This window comes from Canis aureus, chromosome 16 (assembly GCF_053574225.1).
Source record: "Canis aureus isolate CA01 chromosome 16, VMU_Caureus_v.1.0, whole genome shotgun sequence".
Lineage (NCBI taxonomy): Eukaryota > Metazoa > Chordata > Mammalia > Carnivora > Canidae > Canis > Canis aureus.
The window spans coordinates 14495403-14516416 of record NC_135626.1 but is presented as its reverse complement, the minus strand read 5'-3'; the positions used below and the strand labels follow the sequence as shown (position 1 = coordinate 14516416).

Sequence of the window (21014 nt, the reverse complement as noted above, 5' to 3'; positions counted from 1 at the left end):
TATTTTAAATTTTAGTTACCGTACAGAGCAATATAAATCTGGCCTATTTTAAATCAAACATCTCCTTGTGAAGTCAAATACATAGACTGCAAATCTTATCATCAGTATCTAAACTCATAATTTAGCAAGCACGCGCGCGCGCGCACACACACACACACACACACACACACGCAGGAGTGAGCACCCTGTGAGGATAAAGTTCCAGGTCTTTCTTTGGGTGTCAGTTTCCAAACTTGGAAAGTATCTCAAACGTGTGTGACTAAGGAAAAGAATAGCTGAATCACATCTAAAAGTGAATCCTCCCAATTAAAAATCTATAATAAAAAATGAGATAATTAGGCATTCCATCAGCCTTTTAAACCTCAATAGCCCATCTCTCCAACCCAACCTGGCTGGGAAGTAAACCGGAAGGCCAGAGGTAGGAGAGGCCACAGCTTAGCCTGGGCTCCACTTACTTCTGAAGCCCATCGGGGCCCGGACTAAACGGGTACCAACGGGTCCCCGCTGTTGGCCGGGTGAAGCCCGGAGAGCGAGGTTTCTAGGCAAGCGCAGGGAGGGGAGGTGAACAGCCGGGGTTCACGAGGTGCCTGAACAATCAGACGAGGGTCTAGGAAAAGGGAACCCAAGGTTACAGAGGCAAGCAGAACGCGAGAAGGAGCACCTCCTGCGCAAACTCGCTCGCCCGCCACTCGGTACCGCCAAGCCGCATCGCCCGCCAGCCCGCTAGGCGGAAGGGAGCGCGGCTCGGGGCCGGGCCCAGGCCGGCGCATGCGCCTCAGCCCTCTCCACTCCCGGCCCCCCTCCCCTCTCTCATCCCGGCGGGTCTGGGGCGGCGGCGGCGGCGGCGCGGTGACGTCAGGGCGTTGGGGCAGCTCCTGTGACAGACGGAGCTGGAGCGGCGGGGCGGCGGCGGAGTCCGGCGGCTGAGATAGCGAGTGAGCGAGCGAACGAGCAGCGATCCCGGGGCCCAAGGAGCGAGAAAGAGGAGGAGGAGCGCTCGGGCGCGAGCGAGAGAAACCGCGAGCGCCAGGCTTGGGCTCGAGCCCCGGAACGGCTGAGGAGCCCGCCCGCTCCCCTCCCCTCCCCCTCCCCGGGACCGGGCCCAGCGCGCCATCCTCCCCCTCCCTCCTTCCCTCCCTCCCTCCTTCCTCCCTTCCCTCTCCCTCTCCCCCTCCCCCGCCGGTGGATGGGAGTGAAGGACGGAAGAGGCCCTGCGGAGGCGGCGGTGCAGCGCTCCGGTAAGCAGCGAGGGTCTGCGCCCTCCCCGCTGTCTCCTCCACTGCGCTCTGGCGGCTGCGGGCCGGGCCGGGCGGCCTGACGAGGTTGCTGCGCGGGTCCCCTCCCTCTCATTCTCCCCTCCCCCTGCCGCCGCCTCCTCCTTCTTCTTCTCTTCTCGCTCTCAAAATGGCGGCCGCGACGGCCGTTGAGTGAGAGACACGGGAGGAGGGGGGACAGGCCAGGGAGGGCGCTGCCCTCGCTCCCCTCCTCCCCGGCCCGCGTTCGGGGGGTGCCGGAGCCGCCGCGACTCCACCCGCGGTCCTCCCCGGGAAGAGATCGCCCTCCTCCTCCAGTGACTTAGCAAGAAAAGTATTCTTGGGTAGGAAGGGCGTGGAGAGAGCAGGTCGCTCTCTGATCTTGGGGAAAGGGTTTGGCCCTCCTCTCCCTGGCCGCGGCAGGCGAGCTCCGCAGTCCCCACCCCACCCGTGGTTGGCGGCTGGGGACCGGGCTCGGCCCCGCGCGGCCTCGGCGCCCAAAGGCCTTCGGGCGTTCCGTCCCCCACCTGTCCTTAGGATGGGGTTGACCTGAGGCGGACGGCCCAGCCCTTCCCTGCTCCCTCGGCGCGGTGGTCCAGCCTCTGCACCCGCCAGAGAGGAGCGGCCCGACCCCCTGAGCCATCCGCAGCATCCACCCACCGAATCAGGCAGGTTTTTCTTTTCTACCACTGGCTCCTGAGACGGGAGTTGCCTTTTGACGTTGTAACACAGCTTCGAGGCCCTCAGCCATTCCCCTTCATCTAATCTCCCCACTCCTTTAGGAAACGCAGTGCCTTCTTTAGTTTCCCAGGTGAGAAAATAGAAAATGTCTTTGAGGTGGTGGGGAAATTTTAACTCTCTCTCTCTCAACGTAAGAGTAGAGAAGTAGGTTTTCAGTATTTTAGATAAGAGAGAGCAAGGTCCCTTGGCTTTATTTGTTTTTCTGCCTTTCTTCAGTGACTTAGCAAGAAACTCCCTGGGAGGAAGGCAGGAAATTTTCTTCTGGGGTTGGGGTTTGGGTTCAAATTACATCAATCCTTTGGCTAAGAATTTGTGCTTTTGAATAGAAGAACCAGATTTGTGGTTTCATTCTCAATGGGCGATGTCATGCCAAGGTCCCCCCCTCCCCCTTTCCTTAAGAGGCAATCGGGAGAGAATAAAGATATTACTGTTATCCCGACCTCTAACATATAATCCTCGAGATTCTTAACGTTTTAAAGGCTAAATAAAAAATTTATGCCATTTTTGATAATTCTATTTATGTTGGGAGGTGATTGTTTTGTGTGAATTTCATTTGGAGTCTAGGGCGGAGGAGACAGCTTGGGCCTTTCATACCAGTAATGTCATACCTCCTCTTTTGCCACAGTAGTATTTGCTTAAAAAATTTTTTTTTGTTTCTGTTTTTTTTTTCTTTTTTTCTTTTTTTTTTTCCCCTCTGCAGCAGGGCTTGATTGCTGCAGGGTTCAGTCTCTTAATCAGGAAAATTTCCTGCCTGGGTATGTCGGCAATGATATAATGTTGAATATATAAAAAGCTTTTACTTAAAAGAATTCTGATTTGGGTCTAAGGGCAGTTTTTAATATCTCATGGGTATCTTTCAAGACACAGCTTTACAAAATAACTGGCAATTGCAAATTGCAGTTTTTATTAAAGCAGAAGTGTAATCTGTATTTAGGGTGATTTATGCTTTCATGTTCTATTATAAATGATCATTGTTTGGATTGTTCAGAAGGGGAGGATCTCTTAAAACAAATTTGAAGCTGATATTTTTTAATAAATAAAGAAAGGAACCCAATTTTTCTCGAAATACTTCTATATATATATAGATTTTGATAGAGATAACCCTATTTTGGTACCTACCTCCTCCCCTTTTAAAAATGGGCTAATATTTGTGGATGCTGTGAACAGCCATTGAGCTGAGGAGACTGGGTGGAGTAAGAGAGCAGGAGCTGTGAAATGCTAGATTGCCCTTTTGTAGCATTTTTCTTTTGCTTATGTTTTGTACGTTATTTGATACTAATTGGTGCTACAACAAAGGCATTTCTCTGTAGTAAATCTTAAAAGCTGATGTTTTTAGTTTCCACCATTTTTGCAAGGTGGGTATTGAATGATTGGGGGTAAAAAGCAGTGTCCCTGCTCTAGAGCAGACACTTATTGTCTTTCTGTATTTATATATGTACATATACACACACACATATATACAACCAGTGTTAATTTTTTTTATTGTTTTAGTCAAGTAAGTGTAAGTTAATGAATGCCAGAAATATTTGGAAGAAATAGAAAATATGGCAAAAACCTAAATAAGAATATTATAGATGTTTTCTTTTTCTTTAGTTTGCATTGAGACATTGAATCTGATTTTTTTAAAATAACATCAAAGATGAGTATAAAAAGATAATTTGTGTTAAAGGCTATTTATAAAGGCTTTCTTGTGTTGTCCCTTGAAAGGGACCTTTTGTAAGGTACTATAGTAAGAGAGGGTAGGTCACTTTAGTGTCTTGCATCAAGTATTCATGTGAATAGACATCTTCAAAAGAATGTCAGATTCATGCGGTAAATGTGATTTTGATGAGACCTAAGACTATTTATCAACATATGCTGTTTTCACACTTTTGCTGTATTTAATGTTAGAAGGTAGAAGGGTTCATATGGTAAAGAATGAATAAGGTAGGAATGGTAATTCAGTATATTATGTGATGTATTCCCATCCTAGTATTTTAAGGTATAAAAGTGCACTAAGAGTGGTGATTTTTTGGTGGATTATTCATTCATCAGGAGCTTAAAATACTTTGACTTAAGAGAGCTTTAGTTCCAAATATATATCTGTGGATGTTTCTGATACACGTGACAGTATCTTTTGCTTCATTTAGAGATCAGTTTATAAAAAATTCTTCATAATCCTGTATTTTTAAAACTTTTAATGAGATTAGGATAGATTTCATTTTGTAGTAGAATTATTTGGTATCTATTTTTCCAGTTAAAATAACTTTACTATATTAGAAATTTGGAAATGTTTCTGGAAGGGAAAAAATCAGTATCATAACTTTTCTAGCTAGAACATCCATGTTTCATTGTCTCTATTTTATTTTCCAATGTAAATATTTCCCTTCTATGTATTAAATAAAATTTATACCAACATAAATTGCGCGTACCCCTGGCGGCTCATATTGTAGGTGCTCAAGAAAAAATAGGACCTTTTTGTTTACATGTGGCTCATCTTATTCATAACTTGTCATCTTAATAAACAAGCCATAGAAACTATGTTAAGTTGACAACGTTAGTGTGGAGGTATCTTTAAAAAACAAACTCAAAGCAAAATCTTAGGGCAATCAGAATGAATTTTCATTTTTTTCCATTGAGTTCTACAGTAGTGAGTCATGTACTCTTTTGCCAAAGGGACTTAAGGTTCAGTTGGTTTTAAATTGAGCTGGCCATGTCTGCTGTGGTCCTAAAAGAGATTTTTTTTTTTTTTTTTAATTTGCTTCTAAGTGTCTGTTTTGAAAATACTTTACTGACAGGTACTTGTTTTCATGGATGTTGGAGAGAAATAGTTAAATGTAAAGTGGAAATTCTTTGCCAGTTTTCTTAAGTCTTCTACAATAGGACTGTAATTTTTTTTTACTTAAAATGTTGCTCTACTTAAAATAAAACTGATGGTATGCAGTGAGTTCTGAAAAGATAAAGGAAAAAAAAAAGATAAAGGAAAACCTGTTCTCCTGAAGATGTTTAGCTGCCGAGTGAATTAGTTGCTGAAGGCCAAGTGATTTGAGAAATCCGTACTTCATGAAAAAAGATGCTATAGTATGAGACTAATAATGAATTGCAGCTAAAGCTTTTTGTTTTAGCTTTGTTGCTAGTTTGGCATGACACTTTCAGGTACTTAAATAGAACCTTGGTTTATGTATGTAAGCTATGTGTGTATTTTTTAACCTTGCAATGGCAGTTAGATTTCATTGATATTTGTGGAATGCTTTATACTCAGTGGATACAGGAATCATAAGTGCTTATTATTTTGATTTATTGTTTTTTCTTAAAAGATGATGGCTTTTGGTTGAAACATCCCTAGGTAGGATTGTTCTGTGCATTTATTAAGGATACTTCTGGAATAATATCCTCTAAAGTCATTGTCATTTAACATTGTCATATACATGTCCCTGGAACTTATAAGTGTATTGAACATGGTACTCATTTTCATTTGTTCTGCTACTTTTGAGGCAGATTGGTATTTTTGCGGGTGAGAGAACTAAAATTTAGAGAATGTCTTTCCCTAAGGTCACATGTTGGGTTAGCAGCTAGAATGAAGTAAGTAAGGCATTGAACCACTTGGGTATTGCCTTGTATGATTCCTTAGTCTTTCAACAAAATGGACCCTTTTGATGACTATCCTTGAGTTTGTGAATTTTTCTTTTCTAAAATGGTGAAAATCCATGACATTTATTGCCTGCATCATTTAAATTGGCATTTAACATACAGTCTTGTATTGTTAACTATTTTGCTTGTATAACAGCTTAGGCATTTGAGTAGGGACTCCGAGAAAGTACCTAATTCTGCTTTACAGTAGTAGTAATGAGTAAATAAATACTTGTTGTATACATGCAGGTAGTATTAATAAGTGTTAATAAATTAATATTAAATATTTAAGTCATATTTAAGTAAATATATACAAATAGTATTAATAAGTAAGTAAATACTTGTTGCAATAGATTGAGTGCAGGGTTATGTGAAAGAAAATGTGCTATGCTATATAGTTCTTTGTAATAGCTGACTTCCAGTGATCTTTCAGGAATTGAGGTGAAGGAGGGAGAAGTGTTTATACTTCCTTTATAGGGATTTTGTGTTCTAGGGAACAGGGTCACACTCCTGAATACTTGTATCAGGGCCACAAAATTGCCATCTGTAAGAAGTGGATTAACTCACCTGGATGCATTTTATGTGTGCATTTTATAATTATTTGTTTTTTTGCATTTTGATAATCTGTTCTTTGAGCTCCTATGTGTTGACCAGAACTATTGACAGTTAACTAAGGCTGTTAACATTTTCTGAGAGACTCTTGATAACAGTGAAATTAAGAATCTGGGAAATTGGGATCCCTGGGTGGCGCAGCGGTTTGGCGCCTGCCTTTGGCCCAGGGCGCGATCCTGGAGACCCAGGATCGAATCCCACATCGGGCTCCCAGTGCTTGGAGCCTGCTTCTCCCTCTGCCTGTGTCTCTGCCTCTGTCTCTCTGTGACTATCATAAATAAAAAATAAAAAAAATAAAAAAAAAAGAATCTGGGAAATTTTCAAGGACTTTAAATTTTTTTTAAAGATTTTTTATTTTATTTACTCATAGAGACACAGAGAGAGAGAGGCAGAGACACAGGCAGAGGGAGAAGCTCCTTGCATGGAGCCTGACGTGAGACTCGATCCCTGGTCTCCAGGATCATGTCCTGGGCTGCAGGCGGCGCTAAAACCGCTGCGCCACCGGGGCTGCCCAGGACTTTAATTTTTTAATTTTGTGTTTATTAAGATTTTGCATATTGATTAGTCCAGCTTTTAGTCTATGGCAAAGATAGAAAGCTATATTTTGTAATATAAGTTCTCTGTATGGATAAGGCACATTTTACTCATCTTTCCGTGTTTGTTTTTATTTTATCAAAAATATACTGACTACAGGATGCCTGGCTGGCTCAGTCAGAAGAGCGTGTGACTCTTGATCTCAGGGTCATGAGTTTGAGCCTCACATTGGGTGTAGAGATTATTTAAATGCAAAAATAACTTTAAGAATAAAATATGCTGATTGCAAAAGAAGGGAAGGTGAAGATGAGTCAGTTTTATTGATTATTTGGCGGTTTTTTGGTAAATTTTAATTTTTAAGGTTGGGGAAATTTATGCATTCAGCATTATCACAGAAAATAAATTAAGCTGTTGACTAAAACCATATATGAATATTCTAGTAGTTAACTCCACAATTTGTCAGCTATTTGTTTTGAGCAGAAGCTTCAGTTTAAAAAAAAATAAAAACCTTCAGTTTCCTCATCTATATAAATGGATAATGTTGACAGTGTCTAACTCACAGAATAGTGGCTACTGTTGAATGGCTTCTAAATCCTTCAATAAATGATTTTTTTATTGTTACTTTTTTTAAAGAAAGAATTTAAATAGTTTTTCGAATAAGTAGTCATTAATGTTAACATAGTAGTTCCTTTTTTAAAAAAAGATTTTATTTATTTGAGAGAGAGAGAGGGCGCACATGAATAGGGGGAGGGGCAGAAGGAAAAGCAGACTTCCCACCAAGTAAATGTGGAGCCCGAAGCCCAGGGTTGATCCCAGGACTCTGAGATCATGACCTGAGCCGAAGTCAGAGGCTTAACCATCTGAGCCATCCAGGTACCCTTTAATTATGGCAGTTTTTATAATTTTAAGTATATTTCTTTTCTAAAAAATTTATTTTGTTTGGGGGGGCACTTGTGATTGAGGAGAGGGGTGGAGGGCTAGGGAGAAGAAGAGAGAATCCTAAGCTGACTAAGGATTCCAGAGTGTGATTCCAGAGTGTGATTCCAGTGATGCCCTATCTCACGAATCCGGAGATCCTGACCTGAACAGAAACCAAGAGTCAGGCACTTAACCAATTGAGCCCAACAGGCACCTCTTAAAAGTGTATTTCTTAAGAGTTAGGATTAGGGATTTTTTTTTCTCTTTGGTATCCATTATGTGTATCTGTTTGGTATCCATTATGTGTATCTGAAGCCAGTAATGGCTTCAAAGTCTTTTTTTTTTTTAATTTTATTTATGTATTTATTTATTTAGAGAGCATGTGTGCGCGTGCGCAGAGGAAGAGGGAGAGAGAGAATCTGAAACTGACTCCACACTGTGTTTGGAACCCAATGTGGGTTTGATTTCACTACCTTGAGATCATGACCAAAATCAAGGGTCTGACCTTTAACTGACTGAGCCACCCAGGCGCCCCTCAGAGTTCTGTAATAGGCAGAGTGATCTGTATAAATCCATGCCAAATGGAATAATTTATTTTTTTAACGTAAAAGTAAGTTGCAAAGCATTTTACTTAAACTGAGAAGTATAGTTTACATCTTTAACAGAACATTTTTGTTTGTACTTTTAAATATTATTATTACTTTAAGATTTTTTATTTATTTATTCATAGAGACACAGAGAGAGAATGAGAGGCAGAGACACAGGCAGAGGGAGAAGCAGGCTCCATGCAGAGCCCGACTCAGGACCTGATCCAGGGTCTCCAGGATCACGCCCTGAGCTGCAGGCAGCGCTAAACCGCTGCACCACCGGGGCTGTCCTCTTTTAAATATTATTAATAAAGTTTTTATTTTGGAATAATTTTAGATTTACAGACAAGCTGTAAAGATAGAGAGTTCATGTACCCTGAACCCAGTTTTCTCCATTGTTATCATCTTACATCTTGGGGTACATTTGTCAGTCTTAGTATTTACTATTAGCAAAACTCCAGACTTAACCTGGTTTTTCCGTTAATGTCCTCCTTCTGTTCTGGATTCAACCTAGGGCACCACATTGCATTTGGTTATGTCTCTTTAGTCTCTTCTGGTCTGTGACAGTATCTCAGCGGTTCCTGGTTTTTCATTAGTTTGAGACTTACTTGACAAGTAAGTATAGTACTCGTCAGGTTTCCAGTAAAACCTCTCCCAAACTGAGTTTGTGTGGTATTTTTCATCAGACTGGGGTTTTTGGAGGAAAGAGGTGAAGTGCACTTCTCATCGTATTATGTCTAGGGCTACATGATATGCACAAAACATTGCGGGTGGTGTTAATTCTTCACATTTAGTTAATGTATTATGTGCCAGTTTTCTCTACCCTAAATTATTGTTTTTTTTTCTTTCTCCTACTTTATTCTTTGGAAGGTAGTCAAGTTCCATGTTGGGGCGGGGGGAGGCAGTGTTTACATATGTTCATTGAAATTCTTTTGTAAAACAGATTCATCTCCTCTCCCCATTGAGTAAAACAGTTTATATTTTTGACTATCAGAAAATTTTTGCTTAGAATTTTATTTTTTTTAGATTATCTATTCATGAGACAGAGAGAGAGAGAGGCAGAGATGTAGGCAGAGGGAGAAGCAGGCTCCATGCAGGAAGCCTGATGTGGGACTTGATCCTGAGACTCTGGGATCATGCCCTGAGCCAAAGGCAGATGCTTAACTGCTGAGCCACCCAGGCGTCCCTAGAATTTTAAATATTAAATATTATTTCAAGTAACCCTAAATTTTGCCTGGGTTCCTGAAAAGTAACTATAGCTTGGAAGCTAAAGATCAAAGAAAGCTTTGGAAAAAACATTTTTAAGTGAATTATATATCCCTCCAGAAATTATTCTGAGAGTAAAGTTGAGATTTCAGAGAAGAGTTCCCCATTTCCCCATTTTAGGGCTTGTTTAGAGGGAGACTGGTGTGATCTGAGAAGCAAAACAAATAGAGTATCTTAGTCATTGATTTTTTTGCTAGTATTTGAATATACCAGATAATAAGTTTTAAATAGTACAGCAGAAAGCAAAACATTCTAATTAGACTCTTCTTTTTTTTTTTTTTTAATAAATTTTTATTTATTTATGATAGTCACACAGAGAGAGAGAGAGAGGGGCAGAGACACAGCAGAGGGAGAAGGAGGCTCCATGCCGGGAGCCCGATGTGGGATTCGATCCCGGGTCTCCAGGATCACGCCCTGGGCCAAAGGCAGGCGCCAAACCGCTGCGCCACCCAGGGATCCCTAGACTCTTATTTTCAAAACAGAACTGGTAGATCCATGTTCTGAAAGATATTTATTTTACACTAAGGAGAATTATAATTTGAGAATAGGATTATTTTTGAGAGTTACAATTGCTACAGTTTGTTTTGTTTTGTTTTGTTTTTGCCCTTCCATTGTAACACTATAGAGATTTGCATTGGGTTTCTCTTTAAAAAAAAAAAAAAATCCTGGGTCACCTGGGTAGCTCAGTTAGTTGACCGTCCAACTCTTGATCTCAGGGTTGTGAGTTCAAGCCCTGCATTGGGCTCTGCACTGGTAGTGAAACCTGCTTAAAAAAAAATAAAAATTAAAAATAAAAAAAATAAAAAAATATTCACACCATTATATATCTTTCTCTTCTAAATTTTCATCAGATTTTTTTAGGGATGTCTTGGTGGCTCAGTTGGTTAAGCATCTAACTCTTGATTTTAGCTTGAGTCAAGGGATGCAGTCCTATCTGTGACTCCAAGCTCCATGGGGGTCTGCTTGGGATTCTCCCTCTCCCTCTCATGCACACGCGTGCAACCTTACTCTTGCTCTCTAAAAATAAATAATTCTTTAAAAAAATTAATTTTCATCAATTTTTTTTGTCCAGCAAACATTTATTTAGCTATATTGAATCCCAAGTACTGAGGATACAAACGTGATTGTCCCTGCCCTTGAAGATCATAAAGTACCTAAACACATACTTAATATGCAAAGGTAGCATAATAGTGCTATAATCAAATGTACTTGCTGTGATGAGGGCCTGGAGTTTTCAAGGAAGTCTTCACAAAGCTGTTGAACATATTTGAAGAAATCTTGTTATGTTGTTTGGGTTTCCAGGCAGAGAAAGTGATTTGTTCCCAGTCTTATGACTATATCTTGTTTGGTGAGAAAAGTTCCAAGTTTGAGTGTTGCTGGGCGGTGAATTAGTATAGAGACGTTGATCTGGCCTGTAAAGCTGGGTGTTAATGGACCATCTTCATCACATGTAGATTTTTATCTGTTAAAAATGTAAATTTCCAGGCTCCATCATAGACTTAAGAGTTGAAGGAGGACCAAGGTTGGGGAAGTTTTTTGGTTATTGTTGTTCGTGTGTATTTTAACTGGATAACCATTAGGTGTACTGAAGACTTGAGTCCTAAAACATTTGGTGTTTTTGTGTTTCATATGTCTACCGGTATAATTAATAATAGAAAAAAATTTGTTTTTTTATTGCTCGTTAATCTTATAAGGCATTAACTGATTTCTGTCATTGGGATGTAGTCAGTACACTCTGTTGTAGGAATCATGCTGAGGTATGAGAAGGTGCTCCAGACTGGGGGCAGCAGAAGTAAAATCCTAAAGATCACAAAATAGGGGAGGGGGAAGACTTACATTATATGATGCTCAGTGTTACTGGCATGTGAGCAAAGTGGGACTTGACTAGAAATGAGACTTGAAATATGGGCAGGGAAGTAGCATAGTTCATTGATTAAGAGCACCATCTGTGGAGCCCAGATGCTGAGTTCAACTTTCCACTCTGCTGCTGATATACTTATGTTATCTGTATTTTACACGTGTGTGTGTGCGTATACACTCGTGCAACTATATAAAGGCTGGTTATTTACATTCTCATAAGTAGTTGTGAGGAGTAAATGAACACTTGTAAAACACATAAAGCAATGATTAACATAAAGTAAGTGTTATATATTGTTAGGCAGAAAATTCTTTTTAGGTCAATTCGAAAAAGACAAAGCTTGAATAATAACTTTATTGTGTGTTTTTTATGTTGTAACTTTATGATGAGATTTATGATTTAAAGATAATAGCACCATGGTGTAATATTTAAAAATTTTGAAGTGACTATTCAATCATTAATAACATTAAAATTTGTTAATTCTGTTATATCCATTTTTTTCATTGTTTATGAAAATACAGTAGTAAACCTTGATAGCCAGAATATTTAATAACTTATTAATTTCTTGGGTAAATCTTAGCTCCATGCTTCCTTCCCTATTTCTAGATTTGTTAGATTGGGGGACTATTTTGTTATTTTTATTAATTTCAGGATAGTTAACCTACAGTGTTATATTAGTTTCAAGTGTAAGGATTTGTCAGATTTTAAGAATGGCTTTTTTTTTTTTTTTTAACCATTCAGGTGGCTTTATAAAAGGGGTAAAACTTGATTGAAATGAGAACTTTTGAATTTTCTCTTGATTCTTGTGAAATAATCAAATGGGTAGGAAATTCAGTATCCTTATGTAGTCCCCGCGCCCCCCATGTAGTATTTAAAATCTGGATCCTGGGTTATAGTGGTGTACATTGTATATGATATCTGTCACTTAGGCTGTTGCAGGGCCTATCAAATCTCCCCCACTAAAGATAGTTGAGAAAGATGATATGTTGAATGAATAACTGGAGTGAACATGGAAGGTTATTTTAGGTAGAGGGAACAGCAACATACACAGGTGCAAAAGCGTGAAAAATTATTACGTGTATACTGGAAAGTAGTTTGGAAGAGGGGATTTGTTGGGTATGTATGAATATGAGGCTGATTGATAGACTTTGTAAATTATATTCTATATGTATGATAGGTGATTTGGAAGTCAACAAACATTTCCAAGCAAAGATGAGCATTATGATCAAATGTGTATTTTAGATAGTAAATGTGGGTGGTAGTGAGGGATATAGATTGGAGTTTGAAGGTCACTTAGGAGGCATTTTCAAGAAAGAATGATTAGTGCTTGAAATAAGATCGTGACGATGAAGGTTACTGATGAGGGAAGGTAGAATTGTGAATAAGTAGTGTGATGGAGAGAGAGAAGTATTAGAAGACATCTCAGATTTGTAGCTTGGGTGTCCCAGTAAAATTGAGAAACTGGGTGTTGTTAGCCACATGAGAGAATAAGAGGAGGAATTATGTGGGATGTTACATGAAGCAGCTAATTTTCCTGAACCACAGTTCTGAAGTCACTTTGCAAAGAATTAGCTTTTTACTGTCTTTAGTGAGCCATACATGAAAATGCAAAGGGCATGTTGCTGAAAACATGCTATTTAATAGATACCAGCTGAATCCTAATTAGGCATTCAAGGACTTTTCGTGTCCTGGCACATCTTTTCATCCTTTTTCTTACTGCCTACCATATATCCTGTAATTCAGTTTTATGAAAATACTATTCCTTAAGGTGTTTTCACTCTACCATTCCCTTCCTCTTTGCATACCCTGACCTGTCAGTCTTCTGAATTTGCATCCCAGATCTTCCCTTTCCAGGCATCTTTCCCATTTTTTTTTTCACCTGAAAGAAATTTTCTTTTCCTCTCAGTTTATAATCCTATGGTATCTATTACTTTTGCTCTTGTTTTAGCTTACATCACGTTATGTGATGTATCGAAGGAATTAATGCATTTAAAGAGCCTAAAACAGTATCTAGCACTCACTATACATTCAGTAAATGTTGATCATTGTTATTATGGTGATGATGAAGATGATGAGTTGATAATGGTAATAGGACAGTACACGTTTCACTGATTTTTCTTGTCCTTCGACACTAGGAGAACAATGTCTCTTTTACTTTGCTTATGTATGTAAAAGTGCAATACTGTGCCATATTGCCATTTCAAAGTGAAATTACTGTCTCTGTCTTCATTATTCCTGAGCTCTGTTGAGGGAATTAAGATGGTAGACAAGCCCTTAACACTGATTATCTCATTCTTTCACCACAGCTGTTTGAGGTGGGTAGTAAAGCTCCTTTTATAAATGGGCAAGTAGGCTTAGGAAATTTGAAAATTTGCTCTAGGTCACATAATTTGTAAGTGACCAGGTTGATATTTGAACCTTCACTATTTGACTCCAAGATTGTACACAGTAGGACCTCAAAAGTGTAGGATTTAGTCCTTCAGTGCTTTTATATCATTTACATAATCAACTTGTCAGAGGCCCTATGATGGGACTTATACCCAGAAGTGTTTTTTGTTTTTATTTTACATATTTATAATTTAATTAATTTATTTTAATTATGGAATATATCAAACATGCAAGGGAAAGTACTTGCACTAATATAAAAAAATCCACATAAACTCTCAAAATTGACATGTTAACATTTTGTTGTACTTGATTTAGTTGAGGAAATAAAGCATTACTATAGTTGATGTCCTTTTATACCTCTTTCTAATCCCTTTCCCCTCCCTCACTCTTCCCAGTGGCAAAGTTCCTCTTAAAGTTTGTATATATCCTTTTGTTCTGTTTTTATATAACCGTAAACTGTACGTATATGTATCCATAAACTATGTCTAATAATGCTTAAAAGGGCAATGCCTGAGTAGCTCTGTCTGTTAAGCATCTGCCTGCATCTGCCTTTGGCCCAGGTCCTGATTCTGGGATCCAGCTCCTCATCAGGCTCCCTGCTTAGCAGGTAACCTGTTTCATCCCTCTCCCCATCCCTTTCTCTTTGTCTCTACCCTTCCCCCACCCCCATGCTCTCTCTCAAATAAGTAAATAAAATCTTTTTAAAAACAAGACCAAAAAATAATGTTTTGAGGATGCCCGAGTGGCTCATCTGACTTCAGCTGGGGTCATGATCTTGGGGTCCTGGGACTGAGCCCCCCGAGTCAGGCTCCAAGTTTAGTGGGGAGTCTGCTTGTCCCTCACCCTCTGCCCCTCCATCTCATTTGTGTGCTTGCTCTTTCTCTCTCAAATAGATTAATGGAATCTTTAAAACAAACAAACAAACAACTTAAAACTTATATGAATATTACAGTGTAAAAAGTTGTGTTTTTTTAACCTAACAAAATGTGTATTACTAATATATGTTGATCTAGTGTATTTTGTTGTATAGTGTATTACATATGATTATACTATGATTTTTTTTATACCACAAAAATAGACATTTAGGTTGTTTCTAAGTTTTCATAACAGACACAGTACTTCAGTAAACATGAAGTTGTGTGTAGACGACATAAAATTGTCTTTTGTTTTTGCATTCCAGAATTTATCCTAAGGTTAAATAAATATTTGTTATTAGTAATTTTTATACTTTGAATAATAGAACGGATTGTTTTGTTGGCATTGATTTTGAGGTTGTTTTGGTTTTGACTTTGTTTTGTTTTTAGACTATAAATTCTTTTTTTTTTTTTTTAAGATTTATTTATTTATTTATGATAGACATAGAGAGAGAGAGAGGCAGAGACAAAGGAGGAGGGAGAAGCAGGCTCCATGCCGGGAGCCCGATGTGGGACTCGATCCTGGGACTCCAGGATCGCGCCCTGGGCCAAAGGCAGGCGCCAAACCGCTGAGCCACCCAGGGATCCCCCTAGACTATAAATTCTTAATTCCTGTTTTTCTTTAGTCTTTTCAACTGTTCAGAAACCCATATTAATTCAGTACTGAGCTAGTTTACAGTTAGGCAGCCTTTAGGTGAAACTAAATCTATAAATGCATTTCTCTTTGTATCATTAAAACAATTCTTTTGAATCACCATTTAAAAATGAGCTATTTTGCATAAAGTCTCTATTTTTTGGATTATCCTGAAAAATTAGGAACTCTTGGAACTGTAGGTCCACATTTTCCCATGGCAGCAGTTAGCCCAAGCTGAGTTGCAGCTGCCCTTCTGTAGATGGGCATAAGCTCACCAATGAAACAAGTTCCTACCACTTCATTACTGTTTATTATTGCCCTTGCACTATTTGTTATAGTGAAGAAACACTTCTTTGTTGATGCTTCTATAGAAAGTGGACAAAAGTATAGTTGGACCACTGCAGTAGTCAACAAAAGTAGAACAGTATATTTCTCTGAAAGTGAAGAATATTGTAATACGATTAATATGCAAACAAAATGAGTCTTATATGGAAAGATTACAACCTTGCCGACTTTGCTAATTTATATTACTTGCATTGTTCTCTGTAGACATGTGTTTGTGATCTCTAAATTTTTGTGTAAGTAGCTGAGGACTGCTGCATAGTACAGTTGAAGATCAAAAAGATATTAAGATAGTTTGTAGTTAATGAAGTTCTGTGTGATGCAAGATAGTCACTTTTTTTTTCTTTTAGCTGTTTTACATACCCTTGTTCTAGAAAGGTTTTAAGCAGAGGCATTGAAAACTGGCTTAATCTCAACTGTCCTACCTTTCCGCACTGTTTTCTTATTTTAAATATTTTATCTATTTATCTGAGAGAGAGACAGAGATAGCGAGAGATAGCACAAACTGGGAGGAGAGGGAGAGGCAGTGACTCCTGCCTGATGGGGGACTCCATCCCAGGGCCCCTGGATCACAACCTGAACCAAAGGCAGACACTCAGCCACTGAGCCACCCAGGTGCCCCTTGACCTCCCTATTTATTAGTCTTTGTATTTGATTTGTATCCCTTTACTTAAGGCAGTTTATAAAGATGCACACACTACAAAATACCATAGATTAAAAGTGAAAAGAGAGAAGAAACAAGAACAAAGGGTAAGGATAACATGTAATCAGAATCTAGGCCAAAAAGGTCTATCACAATGTTCTTGTTACAGGCAGAGCATAATTTTAACTCTTAGCTTTCTATGAACTAACACAATGAAAAAACCTGTTATTTTCACAGTGTTCCCACAATAAAAGTAAAGTAGTTAATTCAGAAAGATAATTAACCAGTATCAGAATTTTTCATAAGGGTCTTCGTAATGGGGATTATGTGCTATTTTCTTTAATCTCATCAATATCTCTAAGGTAGATGGATGCCTGGTATTTAATTAACACTTAATGTGGAAAGGTCGACCACATCATGGGAGAGGCAGTGTGAAAAAGTATGTAGATTGTCCTTGGTTGTCTTATCAGTGGATATAGTTTCCCAGCTTTTGATATATATATTGAGATTGAATTCTTCGGCAGGTACCTAAAGTGCAGATGTTCTGTACATGAAATACAGACCTTTTATATGTAGGATTTAAATATTTTTGTGAAAACCTAGTTTTACCTAGATAGAATTTATACCAGTGCTTGTAGCTTAAGATTCCTCTTAGAAAAAAAATTAAATTTGCTACACAACTGTCTTGTTGGAACGTACACAGAGCAGTATTTTTCCAGAGTGGAAAAATTTCCAAATGGTAAAATCATAAAGAAATAGACTTTAAAGGGATGCCTGGGTTGCTCAGTGGTTGAGCATCTGCCTTTGGCTCAGGGCATGAACTCAGGGCCCTGGGATCCAGTCACACATCAGGTTCTCCTCGAGGACCTGCTTCTCCCTCTGCCTATGTTTCTGCCTCTCTCTCTGTATCGCTCATGAATAAATAAATAAAATCTTTTTTTTTTTTTTTTTAAAGAAATAGACTTAAAAAGGGGGCCAGTATGCGGCTAGAACTTGCCTCAGCAGAACACCATTCCTATGGATCAGGACTCCTAACAGTTTTTAGCATAGATTAAATGTAAAGAAGTATTGGTTTTTTATTTATGTCTGTAATAGATATGGTCTCTGCCTTCAAAAAACATACTAATATATGGCTCTGCTTCTTAAAAAATAAGATTTTTTTCTTCAGCTGTACTAGAACTACAGTTCTAGGTCTTATTACCTTCACTACTGAATCTTTTTTTTTTTTTTTTTTAAGATTTTATTTGCTTATTCATAAGAGACACTGTGAGAGGCAGAAACAGGCAGAAGAAGAAGCAGGCTTCCTGCAGGGAGCCTGATGGGGAATTCGATCCCAGGACCCTGGGATCGTAACCTGAGCTAAAAACAGACATTCAATCACTGAGCCACCCTGGTCTCTCCACTACTGAATCTTTTGAATTCAGAGTCAAAACCTATTTTCTAATGACTGCCTTTTGTATTTCTCAGTTTGCCGTCTATAGCCTTGACTTTTTAGCAATACTATATTCTCCAACTGCTTAAAATAATTTTGCATTTGGATATTTTGTCCTGTTTTATTCAACATATTATTTTTCCTTCTTCCAAAACCTGCCTCAAAATTTTTCTAATCACTTCCGGTTTTTTTAGTCTTTTTAGTTTATAAAGTTGACTTAGTCTTCAGCTCATGTTATGTTCTCGTTATCACCTTCTTTCCTGTCCCCTCTTTCCCACCTTACTTTTAACTAGATTGTACATTTATTTTGAGATGGATTGCATTTTATTCATCTTTAATCTTAAAACCTGCTAGCATAGAGCGTAATGAATGAACGAATGAAAGGACATGTATACCTCACATCTTGCAATTACATTTAACGCATAGAAGTTTCTTATGGATAGGGACAATTTCTTCACATTGCTTTTTATTTTTATTTATTTATTTTTAAATTTTTTAAAAAATATTTTATTTATTCATGAGATAGAGAGAGAGAGAGGGGCAGAGACACAGGCAGAGGGAGAAGCAGTCTCCATGCAGGGAGTCCGACGTGGGTCTCCAGGATCATGCTCTAGGCTAAAGGTGGCAGGCTCCCTGGGCTGCCCCACATTGCTTTTTATGTCACAGGTAGCTTTCCTACGTGCTGAGCTACATAGGACACACATCTGTATTGTTGGGATTTAATACTGGGTACCTGGTAGTTCTTTGGTAAACAAATTGAATTGACATCGAAAATACAGTTCTCAGTTGTTTGTTTCAGTGGAGGCAAACACTCCTATGGAGTAAGCTAGAAATCAGTTCATTTGAGAGACACTGTAGGTTTCCCAGTTGTTTTATAATAATACCTGGGCATTTGTTTTTAGATGTAAACGGGGGATCTGCCTTTATGACTAGAGAAGGTCATCGTCAAGAGCAAGTAGTGGATTTGTCCCCCCCAAAAGTTTCACTTTTGCTTATATGAAGTCTGACAATAAAAGCTCTTTTTTTAAATCCTTCACATTGCTCTATCCCAGTCGAGACCTCTGTCATCTTCTACTTTTATCTCTCCCTTGCTTTGATATTTCCTATGTATTATCTCCGAAATAATCACCATGAAATACCCATTTTAGAACATTGCTCCCTTAAGAATTGTTGTGATTTCTGCATTGTAGCAATTCATTTGGGGTGTCTACATTAGTATTCATCAAACCTTATGCTGAAAAAGGTTCATTGGACAGAGTATCTTCTGTTATTTGTATGATTGGAAAGTATTAGGAAACTTTTTTCTTGTGTTACAGCAGTGGATTTTTTTTTTTAATTTTTATTTATTTATGATAGTCACAGAGAGAGAGAGAGAGAGAGAGAGAGAGGGGCAGAGACATAGGCAGAGGGAGAAGCAGGCTCCATGCACCGGGAGCCTGATGTGGGATTCGATCCCGGGTCTCCAGGATCGCGCCCTGGGCCAAAGGCAGGCGCCAAACCGCTGCGCCACCCAGGGATCCCAGCAGTGGATTTTTGTGTGCAACTTAGTTTTAACTTAAAAAATCAAGCTTACAGGACTCTTGTAGCTATGTTTGTCACCTAAAAATGTAACATTTAAAAGCAGAAACTGGAAAAGTAATATGCATGTTAGAATGTAAAAAGGTCTTTAGTTTTTAAAGTTTTTGTATAATCAGTGTTGAACCTTTAAAAAAGAAATTGTATCAAAACCAGGGGGCACCTGGGTGGCTCAGTGATTGAGCATCTGCCTTTGGCCCAGTTCGTGATCCCAGGGTCCTGAGATTCAGTCCCACATCAGGCTCCCTGCGGAGAGCTGCTTCTCCCTGTGCCTGTGTCTCTGCCTCTCTTTCTGTCTCTCTCAATAAATAAGTAAAATCTTTTAAAAAAGAAACCAGCCCCAGGGAGCTGGACTTTGATTTTTGCCTACATTTCAGAATTGGAAATGTTTGGAATTTTAAAAAAGAAACATGAGAGTAAAGTAATAGTGCATCTTTAGTTCTGAGAACATAGTAGATTTTTATCTCCGTTTTAAAATGATGCCTGTAGAAGTCATTTAGAAACATTTACTAAATATCAATTGTGTATTAATTACTGTGATTTTTGTTTTAGGTTTTATTTATTTATTCATGAGAAACACAGAGAGAGGCAGAGACACAGGCAGAGGAGAAGCAGGCTCCTGGCAGGGAGCCAGATGCAGGACTAGACCCCGGGACCCCCGGATCATGCTCTGAGCCCTGAGCCTTCGGCAGACACTCAACCCCTGAGCCACCCAGGCGTCCCACTAGTGAATCATTATTGAATACTTTTCTACCTCAACAATGAAGGATTTTCCCTTTTTCTAACAATCAGATTTAGACAAAACATTGCAGTGTGATAGAAATTAAGGTAAAGATGCATTTACTGTATGCTAGGCACTATTGTAAGTACTTTATATGTAACCAACTCATTTAATCTGCCTGACAATTGTGTGAAATAGATACTATTAGTAAACTAGCCTGTATCAGTTACCTTCATTTGTTTGGTTAAGGGGGTTTGCAGACTTATAGCTAGCAAGCCAGATACTACCTGCTACTTGTTTGTGTACAGCCTGTGAGCCGAGCATGATTTTTAGTGGTTGAATAAAGCAAAAGAAAAATATTTTGTAAAGCTTTATTTAAAAAAAAAATTTAGAGATTTTATTTATTTATTCATGGGAGACACCGGCGAGAAGGGGCAGAGACCCAGGCAATGTGATGTGGGACTCAATCCTGGTACTCCGGGATCACGCCCTGAGCCAAAGGCAGACACTCAACCACTGAACCACCCAGGCATCCCTAAAGTTTTATTTTGTAAAAAATTTAATTTTATAAATTACCAACTTGTAAAAAATAATAATAATAAAAAAGACAAAACATGAAATTCAAAGCTCAGTGTCTGTAAAGTTTTATTGGAATAGAAACACACCTGTTCATTTACATTGTTTTTATTTTTTTGGAGAGAGAGAAAGAGGGAGCACAAGCAGGGGCTTGAGGCAGTGGGAGAGGGAAAGAGAATCCCAAGCAGGCTCCATGCTGAGCTTGGGGCCTGATGTGTGGGGCTAGATCTCAACAACCCTGAGATCATGACCTGAGCTGAAATTAAGAGTCGGATGCTGGGACACCTCGGTGGCTCATCGGTTGAGCATCTGCCTTCGGCTCAAAGTGTGATCCTGGGGTCCCGGGATCAAGTTCCACATTGGGCTCCCTGCATGGAGCCTGCTTCTCCCTCTGCCTGTGTCTCTGCCTCT

General features: G+C 39.2%; 1 protein-coding gene across 3 annotated transcripts in view; it reads left to right on the top strand.

The window, feature by feature from the left end:
• Window positions 1–874: 874 nt before the first annotated feature.
• PAFAH1B1 (platelet activating factor acetylhydrolase 1b regulatory subunit 1) overlaps window positions 875–21014 on the top strand; it is an 82789-nt gene continuing 62649 nt past the window's right edge. Inside the window, exon 1 of one of the 3 annotated variants that reach the window (XM_077851711.1) lies at window positions 875–1238. The gene's annotated coding sequence lies outside the window, so the exon portion shown is untranslated. Of the gene's footprint in view, window positions 1239–1939; window positions 2065–21014 lie in introns of those variants that run through there. The other 2 variants (XM_077851713.1, XM_077851712.1) reach the window with 2 other exon arrangements.